Here is a 16,016-nt window from a genome sequence, read left to right as displayed (position 1 = left end):
AATCTTCTGAAACGCAGCCATAAACACGTAGGATCAAAAAACATCAGACTAATGAAAGAGGTGGGCTTAAGTATGTTGTCACAACACAATTTTCTGCATCCGTCCTCAATATCTGCGCTTTGATTATGGTTTACAATTGGTTTGGCCTTAATCTCAGTCACAGCATGAGCCAGATTACGGCAAATCGCAGATTCACTGTAAGTGGGAGAGGAAAAGATCATTCTTTTATTCCAGTTCAGGCTTCGAGGCGGGGAGGGCCTTAAGGGTGTTTGAAGCAAGGTTAGAGCAAAGAGCCATCTCTGATTCCTGTTTCCACTCTGGAAAATGCTCTTTCTGAAGAGCTTTGGAGACTGAGACAGGCAGGACGGATCCACGGGGTCTAAACATGTCGTCTGGAAGAACGTCTCATCACCATCAGAGATTAAAAAAAGTAGTATCGCGGTGTCCGTGCAGTTATCAAAGTATGGCATGAAGACAGATGTAACAAAAATATAACACAGAGGTATAGTTTGAAAATGCTGTCAATGTATGTTTACTGTATACTATATGCTTTTTTAATTTATTAACTTTTACTGAAACTAGTATTACTGGTAAGCTATTTTTGTTTTATTTCATCATGCAACTGTTTTTTTTTTTTTTTTTTTTTAATTGATACTTTGTCAACACTGTATGGCATAAAATACATAAAAGTTATTTATTTTGTCCACGCGAAAATAAGCTGTTATTTAAAAAAAATACTTGCAACTGATTTAATATTTTTTATTCTTTTTTTTATATCATTGCATTAAAAGCCTCGAAGATGTTTACTGGACGTTTAATTAACAAAATTCTCATTTTAATTTAATTATTTGCTCACTAACTTGATACTAATATGTATTGTACTCGCCACTATTTTTTATGTATTGATGCCTTGGCAACAAATGTATGCCATGCAATTCAAAAGTACTATATATATATATATATATATATATATATATATATATATATATATATATATATAGTATTTAATTTTTGCATATTGCACATTATATTATTTTATTTAAAAATATTGAAAAATATGTATTATTTTATTGTCATTCCATTAAAGCATCGGGTAAACTATTTTATTTGAACCATTTTAATAATTGTCAAAAAGTGTCGTTTTAAAAGTTTCTGGTGCCGTGTGTTTTTATTTATTTAGTTTTGTGTGTGACTTTTTGTGCGTTGATGGTCTGACAACGCTGCGTGCCATGAAATTGAAATTAAACCTGTCATTTTTTATTATTGCAGGCAGTACCGTATCATTTATGTGTTGATTTGTTTATTTATTGTATTATGTCACTGCACTTAAAAACTTACTTGTGTGTGTGTGTGTGTGTGTGTGTGTGTGTGTGTGTGTGTGAGTGAAAGAGAGAGAGAGAGAGAGAGAGAGAGAGAGAGAGAGAGAGAGAGAGAGAGAGAGAGAGAGAGAGAGAGAGAGAGAGAGAGAGAGAGAGAGAGAGAGAGTGCTCCCTCTGGTCAGTCGGGGCAGGTCCAGATGAGTCCCGTGTCCTCATCCATCAGCTGTGGGGACTTTTACTTCACCGGCTTTCCTTCAAAACTCACACAGGTACCCCTGAACACCCACACTTCACCCGCACCTGGCGGCTTATCTAAAGCTCAGCCTACAGGGCGTGGAAAAGCCAGGAATTGTTTTCGACGCTGGATCGCCAGCATCGCCCATACTTCTTCGGATTTCCCCGACAAAGTGTCCTGCCTCCCCGGCTTTTCGCAAGGAATACTCTTATTTTTCTCCCCGCTCCGGCGACCCACTCGGAAGACGGATAATGTGAAGCCCCGACCGGCAGTTTCCGAGCGGAAATCTTGATCAGCCGTCGCGAGTTGCGTCTCGGAAAGGTGAGCGAGCGTTCAACTTTCTGTTTGTTTCAACTGCGCGCTTTGCGTTGCTCAACCGCGCGCGTTCGTAAATGTTTAAAACGACGTCTCGTGTCGTTTCGTTCCCTCGAGTCTCGCGCGTTCCCCCTCCAGAGTTTCCTCCGATGTCGCCGCGTTAGTGACAATTCTTTCGAAATAAATCTGATCGGCGCAATAGTTTCAAGCGCGTTCGCGGCGCGGCGCGTCTCGTCGACGTGCAACTTTTTGCAACGTGTTGTTCAAAAAAAGGTAAAAGCTCGCGCGAGTGTGGAAAGGCACGCGACGTAGATGAAGTATCGGCGCAGGCATTCTTTCCCATGCTGTTCGGGTGGTTTTCCAGGGCTTTCCCGAGATTGCCAAGGCGCCGTGTACAACAGCAGCACCGTGGTGCTCAGCTGAAATATCGCTGTATGTGAAAAGAAAGTGCCACACTGGCTCCTGAGCGTTCCGTTTATGCTTTACATATCTCGAAGAAACGAGATTTTCGGGTTTACGCAGGACATGTTAGCATGTTGTTGATAAGTCAAACTCTCCTTTGCTCATTCTGTTTGCTTTAACCGGATGTTTGTTCCCCTTTGCACGGTGCTGACGCTTGACATATGCTCTCTTAATAGTGTAACTAGCACTATCCCGCTTAAGATGCTCTTTAGCGATGTAAAACAAGGATTAATGATGGGATATATAGCAGTACCTGTTGTGTTTGATTGACCGTGAACCCATTTGTCACGGGCTGTGGGTGAAGGCAGCAGAAAGCAGAGCCGCGCTATCTCTGTTCCCGTTGTCATCGTCTGATGAGTTTCACTTACCTTCATTTCATTTTCTCCTGGCTTGTTTATTCTCTCAATTACACCCAGCTCTCGTATTATACAAGCTGTTGTGATAAAATCAACTATAATGAGGTAATCAAATTTCTCTCTGCTCTGTAATTGGGTGGCTGCCTTGCTGTTCGGGTTGCAGCGAAGTTCTTTGCTGGCAGTGTTACAAAACCGATCGCTTCGCCTTCACCTCATGTTCTAACGTTCATACTTTTGGAGCTTTGCTTAACCGGCGACCCTTTCTTTACTCGAAAGTTCTTAAGTTTGCATTTTTATAGGGATGCTCAGCAGGCAAAGCTCCACTTGGAAGGCCCTTCAGCATCTGTCTGATACAGTAAAGTAGAATTGGCGTACTATCTTCTCTTAGAAATTGTTAGTTGATGTCGCAGTTAATTAAAAGCAACAGCAAGCAACACATTTTTTTTTTTTTGAGTACGAATGCACAGTGTTTTTGGGAAATAGGCCTGTTTTAACTCTTCGCACCGAATCCCAAGTGCTGCATATATTGTAAAAACCCGGAGTGTTTTCGATTGCATTCATTTCAATAGGTTCGCAAGGATTTGTTGACTGTAATTAGTAGAATATCAGCTTCTCGGGTATTAACAGTTAACGTTTGTTGCCTGATATCCGAGTAACTACTAAGTGGGTATATTCTGGAAAACTGGAAACCTAATTTTCCCTGATTATGTTTTAAATAATTGATTCATTCTAGCTACTGAATAAACATAAACAAGCTCAACACTTCGTTTTGATTCTTCCGTATGAGAACGTGCCTCTTTCTTGAGCAATTCATAGCAGGAAGTCATCCGGCCCCCTCAAGGTCAAAGATCAATGGTCAAAAACAGAGAGTGTGGAGAGAGAGAGCATGCTCTCTTTACCCTTCTTTCTTCCTCCATTCTTCATCTCTCACAAGCAAGGACTGTGTTTATTTGTGTTTTCTGTGGAGGAACACGCACGCAGTACAGTGGCCTCATTCATGCACTTCCTGAGGACTTTGTGTGTTTGTTTGTTCATGTCGCCCATAGAACATGGAGCCGGCTTGATTAAAGAATCGTGATAATCACGTGAAACCCTCATCTTCCTGTTCTGAGTCACCGACTTGTGTCTCAACAGGTCCTTTGGTCGGTGGTATCAGAGTGTTGATTGTTATGAGAGCGATAATGCTGAGTAATTGGCGTTAAAGAGAGTGTGTTGAAAGTGCGGGCAGTATGTATCTGTGTTTGTGGTTTCGTTGTCCTTGTCCGTATTTCTCCGCTGGATAAGCCCATCTGTGATCTGGATGTTCACTCAGTCATTCTCGCTTCCTGAACAGCCCACTCAGTTATGAGCTAATCGCAATGGCTTTTCTTTCTCCTCTTCTGCGTTATGTTTCTCAAGAACACTCTTGGCGCAGGAGTAGAATTTTATTTTAATGCATTCCCTCTCTCTTTTTGTTTTTTTCGAAGTTACCTCTACTGTTGCTCGTAATTATGTAACTCTAATGATTAATTTTCTATTCGTGCTGTGGGCACGGTTTTTGAATAATATCAAATAATATGCTTAGTCATGCATAAACAGATCTCGGAGCACGTCTGTCTTGGAGGGAAGGTTCACCTAAAAATGCAAATTGATATTTTTATCATCCTCGTCTTGTTTTCAAACCTGCGTGAGGCACTTCCGTGAAACATTTTGGTGAATTTGAAAAATGTAGTCGTTGCTCTTTTTTTTTCATTTGGTTACTAAGAACGACTAAGGGTCGCAAAAGCATGCCGTAAAAATGACCTTGCGCTTTTATTTTAAATATTGTGAAGTCGTGCAGTGCATTTTGAGTCAATCGTTAAGGCTGGCTTGTGAACAGGATCAACCGGTTCATTGATTCAGAAGAACTATTAATCTGTTAGCTCTGTCTTAATTTAAAAAGATTGTCCAAATGGTTCTTCAAAAAGTCACATTGAAAACATGCAAAATTGGTAAATGGTAGTGAGTGAATGAGAAACTTGAGAAATGGATGGTTTTGATTCATGAACGGATCATTCAGACTCGTTTTGTGAATTGGATTCAATGAGAAGATTTGACCTAAAAGAGTGATTCATTCCTAAACACTCATCAAGGCTTATGACAAGGTCTTGAATGTCTTTGGAAGACATGTAAATATGCTGCAAAAGACATATGAACTTTCCTTTTTTTTGATACTTTTATTGTTCTTTAATTCTCATTTTGGGGTTTAACAGTCCCAGTTCTCATTTGCTTTCGTATATTAAAAAGATTGGCCAGGATGTTCTTCAAAAGGTCTCATTTTAAGATGTTTTTTCATTGATAATTAACCATGAAGGGCTCAAGTCAATGAGTGTTACTTGAGAAACGGTTTGATTCATGAATGGTTCATTGAGGCTGGTTTTGTGAACTAGATCGGCCAATTCATTGAAAAGATTTGACTCAAAATGTGATTCACTCATGGACGGTCGTTAAGCCCCATGTCCCGTTGAGGTCAGCTAACCTTTGTAGTCCTGTATGCCCCAGAACAGCCCTCTGCAGGTTTCCCCTTCTCTGTCAGCTGTTGCAATAGGAGCAAGCATCTTGTCAGTCTTGAGAAAGGCACTTCAGCTCTGAATCCTCATATACGGTGATGCTAATGGATTTCTATGGACGCTAATTTAGGCCTATGTCACGCTAATGGATCTGCACTGGTAGACTGTGCTGAGAATAATGAAAAAGCCGCACAAAGGCCGATGTCTATCGAGAAGCCGCCACTTCGCCACAATGCCTGATACAGCCTCGTTTCCCCCCTCCGTTCTGCTTTATTTAAATCAGAATGTGGCTTTTGGGCATCATATTTAATTATTGGGAATGAGGTGGAGAGGAAGTGTGAGAAGGAGACTTGCCAGGGCATGTTATGATGTCCTAGAGCTCACGTCCTCTGGGTTTGCAGCAGCAGATTCATTTGCTCGCATCGGATCTCTTGTGCTTTATCAGGGGACAAAGGTTATGTTTACTTCAGACTTCCGTTTAAGCTGCTGGCCTGGAATACCTGGTGCATTAACGCTCATCATGAGAGACGTTATGTTGTAGGATCATGGGAATTTCTGCCTGTGCTTCTCCTGAAATGCTGTTTATATTCAGTCACACGCTTCAGTAGTCATTGATTTGTGTATAGATAACCGCACAGGTGTCTTTCCATACTGAGAAGGCATAGACCTGCTTGTCTGAGAGAGTTCTACGATGTAAGAGCTCAGAGTTAGTGCTCGATCAATATGGGTTTTTCATCAGCTGATACCTAGAGAGCAGGGTAGCTGATGTAATGCTAATACAGTATGATGGCAATTGCGAATAGAAATGTTACATAGATTTTCACAGGTTTTTTTATGTTTTAATTTAATTTTATTAGTCTTTTGAGGATGTAGAATAACTCTAAACAATTTACATTTACTACATTTAACTAGTTTTGAGTTTATTTTATTTACATGGTCTAGAATTTTAATATTGGCCATTTGCTTAATGTCAAAAAATATTATTGGCTCATATAGATAATTTCCTATTTTATTTACATCCCTAGCAGAAATTCAAAACTGTTTACTTTTACTTTTTTTTTCTCTCTTTTTTGACAAGGCTTATAAACTTAAAATTTGTTAAATTGCCCCAGTGTGGCTGTTATTGGCCAAGTATCAGCTAAATAATTAGCCTGGCACATAAGCAAATGCACCGTGTTCATCTAAGAATGAAATAAAAGGGTTATTAAAGATAAATATAGCTGTTTTTAAGGTCTTAAATTGACGTACAGAAAAAGAATATGACCCCTAATTCTTCCCTAAGTGAATTTTTAGTTCTGAACGCTCTGAAAATCTGATGATGTTGGGACTTTGTGTAAAGGTCAGTGCCATTAACATTTTTTCAGTTTTGTTTGTGCAAGTTTCTGACTAACTGGATCTGTCTGACGACCATCCATCCTCTGACTCAGTGAATAGGCATGTCTCCATTGCATTTTTTGACCATGCTTGTCATGTCTGTGGGTGTGACTTTAGTGCTTGTTTGTGTCTGTGTGTGTGTGTGTGTGTGTGTGAGGGTGGGCAGTGTGTCTAAATTTAGTTGATCGTATTAATTAGTAACTCGGCATTGCCGAGAGCGACGGAGTGAATTGTTACAGTAATGTCTCTGGTGCATTTCAGGGTTCGCTCGAGACGGCCTCGCGGCTTTTAAACGGTTTGTTTAGGAACCTGTCGCCAACCGTAGATCCATTAGCTGTCCTCGTGTGCTGTTTTGGCAGGTGTGTACATTTGTTTCAGACTGGGAAAAGTGTGTGTGTGTGTGGCAAACATGTGGGTGGTGTCAGCAGGTGCCAATAAGTGTATGAGGTGAGATCTCACTACTTCTCCTACATCTGAGTGACAGCTGTAAGTCTCTTGGGGACACACTCACACAATGCCACATCCCCCAGTCTCCTACGGTGTCTCACAACACATATGGAGCCCCCCCACAAGCCCTGCAACCTGTCGTCCTGTCTGGCTGTCTCTTCCTCCACGGCTAATGTCTGACAAAAGCTCATAATGAACCAAAATGGTCGTTAAGATGATTGATTGCTTCATTCACTCATCTATTCACCACCTTTATTAGCCTAAAAAGTGTATTTAACATCATGTCACGATGATCTGGACCGTTTCTAATGCAATCACGATCGCCATTAGGGTTTATTGTTTGTTTTCTAGAGCAAAGCGTCCACCGTCTTTTACTCTGAATTCAATCGGCGAGCTCTTTGGGGTCAGGTTACGCTTCTATGAACGCTAAATCTCTTTCAGCCCGAAACACGAGGACTTTGACCCCGGTTTTACAACGTTACACAATCCTAACAAAAGTCCATTGACTGAGCGGTTATTGAACAAGGTGCTTGTCCTCACAGGCTCGCTCTGTTTTAAGAGGCCTCCAAGATTGAAACTATTGCTGTTTTGAAGACCCTCCAACTGAGTTCTCCCTTCCAGCGTGCTTTTTATTTGGGGTCCTGGAAAAAACAAGAACATGTTTCACTCACTGCTTGCCAGGAGACGGAGAGAGCGAGGGAGAGAGGTGGCAACATCTATTCAGCTCTGCCCTAATGTCAGTCAAGTGCTTCTCATTTGCAGAACTTCAAAGCAGACGCTGCTTTTCTGCATTTAGCTCCATCTGATTTGGATGATGAGTGCACTTGCGTAACGGTGCGACTGGATGAACCGTGCAGGAACTCAATGGTAGCCGCAGCCGAGCAAAAATGGCATGCACGCTTTATATAAACACATCCCTTTGAGTCATGTAGGTCTAAATCTTAAACACAAAAACACTTGGAACCGTCCCATGGTCTTAGGCTCTGGCCAAAAAACGAGGCCCATGTGACTTGACATATGGCTAGTTCATGGAGTCTTTGTATAAAATGGGCAGCATCTCCAGTTTTATACAGTCTTTTTTTAACATTGTAAGATATATTTGTGCTTTCAGTGTGTTGCATGTGTAATTATGGATTTAGAAAAGTAAAGTAGTTGATATTGCACAGTTTAATTTGACATTGCAGTACAAGCTCAAGGTAGTGCTTCACAGACAATTGAATGCAAATATTTCTACAAACATCCCCTTTGTCAGATGCCAAATCATGGCAACAGGGATGACATTTTAAGATTTGTATTGAAATTGTTTTTATATTGTGATTTAAACGCATCTAATAAACTAAAAAATATATATTTATTTATTTAAACATACAAACGATTCCTGTACTTATTATAAGTGGGACACAAATGTTCCCCATTTTATAGCGACCCCATGACCTCTTTTGGATATCTTTATTCGTCTTCCTGCTGCTGTATGTTAACAATTCAAATGTATTGCGCTTTTTTTTCCCCCCTTCTGCTGAACGGGAAAAGCTGCTTAAAAGACCTTTTAGTTGGCCTTTTGTGTCTGTGATATGTACTGGTGAATTGCTCCTCGATAACATTGACACAGCGGGATTTAATTCCTCCACGGGCATCAACGGTGCTGCTGTTAATCCTCAAACAGTCCAATTTCCTCACACTGAGCTTTAATTTTAATTATCATCTTTAAAATACTGCTAATATTTCGTCCTGCTGTGCTTTGCCAATAGCCCTGAGCTGTAGGATATTTCCTCTTCCCTTTTTTCCCGGGATCAGTAATATTAATTACGGAGACAGGCTGCTTCTGGGGCTGAAGGCGTGATGATACGTATGTGAATTTGAAGAAAAGATATTTTTTTTTAAGTTTGGTCCTGTTGACTATAAGATGCGCTAGTAACCACAAGCATGTCGCGGGCATGGAAATGTGCCTTGTTACATGTGTTTATCTTAGGGAATGTGGAGGGAGGAGGGTATATGAGTAACAGCTGGAGGCCAAGGTCGTTTAAGCCTCAACTGTCAAATCATGAATTATTGAAGGGGAGGAGTCACAGCGGGACTGATTCTCATGGTCACAGATGATCCTATCACTGTTTGCTGTCAGTTTGGAAACTCCCATGTGGCCTGCTTACTGGAATGTGTCACTTCCAACGTTTTGGAAGTTTTGGAAAAGGAAGTGATGCAGTGATGTCGTGTCAGTCAAGCTTCCTGATTAGGGTTTGGTAAACATTTTTTTTTAAGGCCTATTAGTCACTTAGACAGAGATATCAACCAATCAATATGGAAAATGTGGTGTTTTACACATCCCTTCTGTCAGTCTTCACTGATCGTCTGTAAACTTTTGTTTATTTCTGAAGGGAGACAGGAAGAGCAAGAGAGGGACAGAGCCCTGCTAACTTGGGAGGTGAACGACCTGTTAACTGATTGACCTCCACTTGCCTCCAGTTGCATTTAATGGTTAGTAAATGGCCCCGTGCTCCCAGCGGGGTGACCTAGCACAGTTATGGACTTCCAAGAGTGTGTGATAAGTATGTGCTGCAGTGTCCACTTTGACACATCAATGCAGCACACACACAGAGCGGTTACACACGGGTCACAGATGATTATGACCACAGTAACCTGCTTTCGCCCCCAAAATGTTGAACAAAAAGCAAAAAAAACAATAACTTAACTACATAAAATTTAGCTTTTCAATTAAAAAAAAAAATTGGTTATTGACTGGTCGCATTGTCTATTTATTGTTGCTGTTGTTTGATCTCTAATAGTTACTAATAAGTGTATTTTGAGTGGGGTTTTAGCCTGTTGCTAATGCTGGTTGCTAATTGGTTTCTCATTGGCCAAGTTTTGATGTCTTTGTTTACATTGCACACAGATCTGGTTTGCTTTTCAAATGTGATCTTTTGATTTATTTTGCAAGCGATTATCTATTTGCTGAGCCAGTGTAATTAATATTGTTGGTTGCTGTAGTCATGACATTGCCATCAACATATTGCCAAGCGACTTCCCTATACAACAACTGAGAGCTTGTTTTATGATATTGCATACATGTTGAAACTCGGACAAGAAAAAAAAACAACAATTTGAAATCCAATCTCGCCATTCATACAGAGTCTCATTCCAAAAAATCAGCTATTAATTGGATTTTAAACCACATAATACAGATATGGATTTTTAGTGTTTTAATGCTCTTCGAAAGCATAAAACGCTTCTTAACAAACCACATAATTGTACAGTTCATGTTTTTAAAGCACAACAGTTATATGCTGACGTTTGTTTAAATCTCTAACCCTAAGTATGACTAATATCAGTAGTGATGCATTTATGTCGTTGCGATCTCTGCCCTGTTGCGCTCTGAATATCCTCTGGCATTTCCAAGTTGAGCTGGATGGGAAAATTTGTTCTTAACACACTCACACAATGTCTGTTTCCCATCGGCTTCAAAGATACAGCGAACAGATAATGTAGAGCGTGTCCACGTATGCATGGGAGAAAGGGGGAGAAATACGAGTCAATGCATAAAATGGAGATTTAACCGGTTTCACGTATAAACGCTCATAAATGGCATAATTTTGTTGCGCGAATGTAGTTCTGTGTATGTTTGTGTGGTCGGAGTCTCTGTTTCAGCTCATGAGCTTAATTTCCTGTGCTCTGGCTCGCCGCCCGCCTGATGTTGGCTGGATGCCTTTCTCTTTCCTTCTTCTCTCCCTCTCCCACTCTTTCGCTCTCTGTTATTCCCTTTCTCATTCTCGTCGATTTTTTTTTTTTTTCTTCCTCTTCCCCCAGCTCTGACCACAGCAGCTTTCCCAGAATTCCCTGACAGCGTCCCAGCGTTCATCAAAGTGGCCCACTGCACCACTAGCTATTAAACAGAACCAAATGTCACAGTCCTGCTCTCGTAGGCCTGACCTCATCTCTTTCTTTACACGCGCTCAGACGAGATTCTGTTTGACTGACTCATTCAGCAAAAACACAGCAACGTTGTTGGCCGTGAAGTGTAAATTTCTATTTTTACAAACAAAGCTCGGTAGCACTGAACTCCTACTGGCTTCATTTAATAAAGCTTACAATAGTTTCTCTATTGCTTCCCTATTTGAGTTTTCTTCCTTGCGTAGTCTGTACCTCTTGCCACTTATGGGGTAAAACACGGTCTCGTCTTTCTGTTTTGCTTTTGCTTACCAGTGGAGATGAGACACAGAAATAACACTTGGTGGTTAAAGAAACGGCATATATTTATGACAGAATGTTTGCAATTTTTAGACCTTTTTTGGAATTTTCGCACTGCACAAGTAAAGCGTTTTCTGAAGGGCTGTTCTGAAATGGCAGATCGTTATTATTAACGTTACACAAGTATGTGTTAAATTCTCAATGTTGTCACACGGGGAGCAGGCGTTAACGTAAACCGTATTCTTCTATGGTTAGTTTCCTCTTTCAGTCAAAAAAGGGACGATTATGGACTAGCCACCTTTTGTAATTAACTGCCTGAATAATAACAAGTTACCTCAATATTTTCATCCAAACAATGAACTATTTTAATATTGGAAGCATGAGACAAAATAATACGTTTACATGAGAGAAAACAACAACAAAAGCAGCAGGAATTAACCCTGAAATACACTTTGCACAAGTATGTGAAAGTGTCAAGTGTTGGATTCTCAGTTTTTTCAAAGGAGTAAGTACAGCTGTTACTGGCGTAAACTGTTGTCTTCTTCTGTAGTTAGTGTCTTATTGTAGAGAATCTTTGTCAGTATGTTTATAACTAGTTTCCAGAATATAAAAACCAGGCCATCTTGATTGTCTATGATAAGAATACAAGGCCAGCTAATACCTGGCTAAAACTCTAACTTTCTCTCAGGATAGTTTTACTATATTTTACTGATATTTTTCATATCAGCAGTAAGTATTTGGTTTAAATTATGCTAGTCGTTCAGACTGGCCTAGCTAATACGCTAATCCGTTTAAGATTAAACAAACAAACAAACAAACAGTGTCTTTATTGCTAAATCCATTGGCTTTTTAGCTGAAAGGTGGCGTTTTTCGTATTAATCGTTAGTTTTTATACACATTTAATGGCACGTTTGAAGATGGCTCTATGAAGACCGAGACTTGTTTCTTTGACAATAACACAACAAAGCACATCAAGCTGGTAAACTGAAGTCTCTGTTAGCAAAACAATCACGTCTCACAAACTAGAGTACGTTTCCATCTTTAAAGTGCTCACTAGTTGGAATGTCCCATATTTCCCTACCCCCCTCTTTCCCTTCGCTCTGCTTTCTTTCTTCTCAGCATGCTGTCTCTCTAGTGAGCCGTACAGACCAGAGCTGACTGTAAATTCCTCGGTTTAATATACGTAATTAATCCTAGTTGGTTGCACAGTCCAAGTAACGGAAAGTACCTTACGGAGAAACATTCCCAAATGTTCTCGAGTCGGATTTTGCTTTCATTTCTGGCATCATAGCGGTTTGATGATGTGGTAACCGTGACCTAGGATCAGGGCCGGGAGATCTAAAGCATCTCTCATCTCCTGAGCCGCCTTTAGGAAAGACGTCCCTCAGATGTCAAACAAACCACTGACAGCTACTCAGGATGACACAACAAACACCAAAGCCAGAAACAACGCTATCGCTAGCGCACGCGTTCAAACGCATAACAAAACCCAAGATAGCGAGCCGGTTTGCTTTGCAGCGCCTGGCCGTTGCTTAAGCGCTCGAACGACCTCTGGAACACCGGCTCTTATCAGGCTTTGGCCGCTGCGCATTCCTGCGAGATAAGCGCTCCAGCCGGCTTCTGTCAACACGAAGTGTGTGCGAGTGTGTCCGCGATCACTCCTGTTCGTTTGTAGTATGGCCCAGTTAGCCTTCCTGTGTAATAAATGCATCGGTCACTGCGTCCTGCGAGAAAACAGACCTGTTTTTCTACACCTTTTTCTCTCTACATCTCCAAGGGCTGATGGGAGATTATCATAAGGAGTGTTTCAGCGCAACCCAGGCACAGAGCAAGAATTATGCATGAGGGTCGGCACACCAGTTGCCCTCTGAGCCAGTTTTAATCAATTATAGAGCCACACTGTGCTTGTGCGCGCGTGTGCGTGTTATGAATTGTCCGAAAGAGCACCCCATACTCTCTTGGGACTCACTGATACTCTTGCTTCACAGATTGGATGCTGGTGTAGCCCCCATGGCTCTTTCATAACCTTTCTGTCTTGTGATCAATAATGTAATTCAGTGTGTTTGGTATGAGTCTGAATCCAATCTTACCCGCTCCACCCCGGCTTAACAAGGTTCTTCTGTGGTGTCCTTGAGCCATGATGCGTGTGTATATATGTGTGTGTGGGACATACAGAGATAGGGATTGGGAGAATGAGGACAGGGCAGACTCTCATTAATACTTGAGTTGTAGTCGCAGATCTGTGATATGGCAAACCTTGTAACGGACACAAAACACTTGGATGTTGGATAATGCATTTTGCACTACACGTTTTTTTCAGTGGTGTGCAGACACAATATGTCACACCTGCAACTTTTTTGCCACGTTTAGAAGCAGTGCAGTGCAAGAAAATATGCTCATCAAAGAAAATATCCTAATCGGTGTATGTATACATTTTAATTTTAGTATTTTATAAATGAATAGATCTAGACAAAGTCATTGTAAGCTTTCATCAAAATGTAGTGGTACATGCATTAAGAAACAATCAGAAAATAGTTATTTATTAGGAATGTTGTTCTAGGAATAACACGGATGTTGATCCAAGAACACATCCTACTTGGCTTCGCATTAAGCAGTGCATTGTGGGTGGAGACCATCTCGGCTTCTCATGTTCTCATACTGTGACATAAGTAATATGCAGTTAGTCTTAACTTTATTAGTTTAGAAAGAGCGTCTCTTTCTCCATCTCTAGAATTGCTGAGATAAGAGCATCTGCAGGTACGAGTGTGTAAGTGTGTGAGAGGAGGACGAGAGTGCTGAAGTGATTAGAGGCTGATGTACCCTGTCTGTTCCATTATACACACTGACCTCAGCCACACACACACACACACACACACACACACACACACACACACACACACACACAAATCAATTCTCCTCACACCAACTGGAGCCTTAACCGGATTTGTGATGATGGTGCCTGTCTCATCAAACCACGGAGCAGCGTTTTCTCCACTCGACTTCCTTCCCCATACCTTTCAGAACCTTCATCATCATCGTCATCATCCTCCTCCTTCGACCCATGACAACATTTTTGGTCGGACCTCTTTAGATTAGTCTGCTGTAGCCGACGCTGTTTATATAAGCAATTTCTTGTTTCCATTGACACACATTTTTTTCTCTCCAGACGTATTTAAACGTCTCCCACACTCAAGAAATTTCAATATATTTGTGTGAACCTGAAACCAGTGGGCAGTGAGATTAGACTCCACGCCTGTCAGAGCTGTCAGCTTTCAAACTTCTCCATTAGCTCTCCAGCAGCTATTCCGTCACCATGACGACCGTCCGTACCGAAACTCTCAGCAGGGCTCTGGCTCCGCCTCTCCGGTCAGACAGGTTTAACCTTCGACCTCTGTCTCTTTTCGTTGCTTTGATAGTCACAGTTGTGGTGTGCTCCTTCTGTGATTTGCAGGGCCCGTCTTTTTCTCTCCGACCTGGGCAGAGGGTTGTCTTGTAGACTTCTGAGGAATCCGATCAGCCCGGATCACTCCCTCACTATTGTTTATTCTGTGCGTACAAGTCCAGTTTTGAAGAGGTACGCAGGCAGAGGTGTGTTTAGGAGCCGTGAACTCCTGTTGAATGGCTTGCGCTCGTTGGCTGCATTCCACAGTCCTACTTGTCATTTCCTGCAATTATGCTTCTTTACAGAGAGGCTGCGTTTCACGGCTTTTAACACTCCTCTCCGGTGTCATTGAAGCTTTATGTACTCAAACACGCACCTTCACCGGCTCCATCTCTCTCATTAAAGCCAGCCTGTTCCCTTTTATACATTCACACGCATGCACTTTAGTGTTTCAGGTTCGGTTATGAGCTTGTTTTTCATTGTCTGACACTCTCGTCTGTAAAAATGTTCAGAAATTGTAATGGAAAAAAATGCATAAATGCTAAAAACCTGTAGGTTGGTTAAGTTACCTTTTGCACGTTGTGGTAATGTTTTGGTCTCTAATGCTCACCTAGGCTGCATTTATTTGATCAAAATACATACACTGTAATATTTTGTGAAATTTGTTTGTATTTTTAAGTATTTTAAAAATCTATTCCTGTGATGACTGCTGAATTGATTTATTATTATCATTGCTGAAAACAGTTGTGCTGCTTTTATATTTTTTAAATAGGTATATTTTTTAGCCATTTAAATCTCTTGAAGTCTTTACGGTTACTTTTAATTCATCTTAAATCTATATTTAACAAGACTTTTACCAAGACAAAATGTTTAATGTGTAAATGCTAATCATTTCATGCATGGTGAAAAACAACCAGATGTAATTCCCAGTGTATTGAATCATATTTGATTACATTGGGGTTATTCATGCAATTTATGTTACTTAGTTTAGTTTCATATCTATGTCACTCTGAAGGTGTTTTGTGATTGATTCAGACAGGCAGTCTTTTTGAATGATTATTTGTAAAAACGGACTCATAAGTGTCCTGGTGTCTGGTGAATCGGCTGGTGAATACACAATTCAAGCTGTATGATTTAAAGATGAATCCAATCACTTGCGGCATGCAATTTTTGCATCATGCAACCTCTTCCACTGTGGTAAAGCAGGAAGATTTTAAAGTTTGAAATAGGCTTATATATTAAAGGCGCAGTTCACCCAAAAATGAAAATTCTTTTATTAGTGACTCGCCCTCACGTCGTTCATCTTCAGAACACGGATTGAGATATTTTTGATGACACCTGAGAGCCTGACCCTGCAAAGACAACAAAGTAACAATCATATGACATGGTCCTTTTCCAAATCATAGTGATCATCCCTAT

At 40.8% G+C, this 16,016-nt stretch overlaps 1 protein-coding gene across 3 annotated transcripts in view; it reads left to right on the top strand.

Annotated features, from left to right (window-relative positions):
• The first annotated feature begins 1,488 nt into the window (after positions 1-1,488).
• The window catches only part of LOC122342649 (plexin-B2-like), a 92,547-nt gene continuing 78,019 nt past the window's right edge, over positions 1,489-16,016 (top strand). For 2 of the 3 annotated variants that reach the window (XM_043236618.1, XM_043236619.1), the window contains exon 1: positions 1,489-1,875. The gene's annotated coding sequence lies outside the window, so the exon portion shown is untranslated. Of the gene's footprint in view, positions 1,876-9,408; positions 9,509-16,016 lie in introns of all 3 variants that reach the window. The other variant, XM_043236620.1, reaches the window with a different exon arrangement.

This window comes from Puntigrus tetrazona, chromosome 4 (assembly GCF_018831695.1).
Source record: "Puntigrus tetrazona isolate hp1 chromosome 4, ASM1883169v1, whole genome shotgun sequence".
NCBI classification, from domain to species: Eukaryota; Metazoa; Chordata; class Actinopteri; order Cypriniformes; family Cyprinidae; genus Puntigrus; species Puntigrus tetrazona.
The sequence above is the reverse complement of the archived record's forward strand: the minus strand, read 5'-3'. Positions and strand labels throughout refer to the sequence as shown.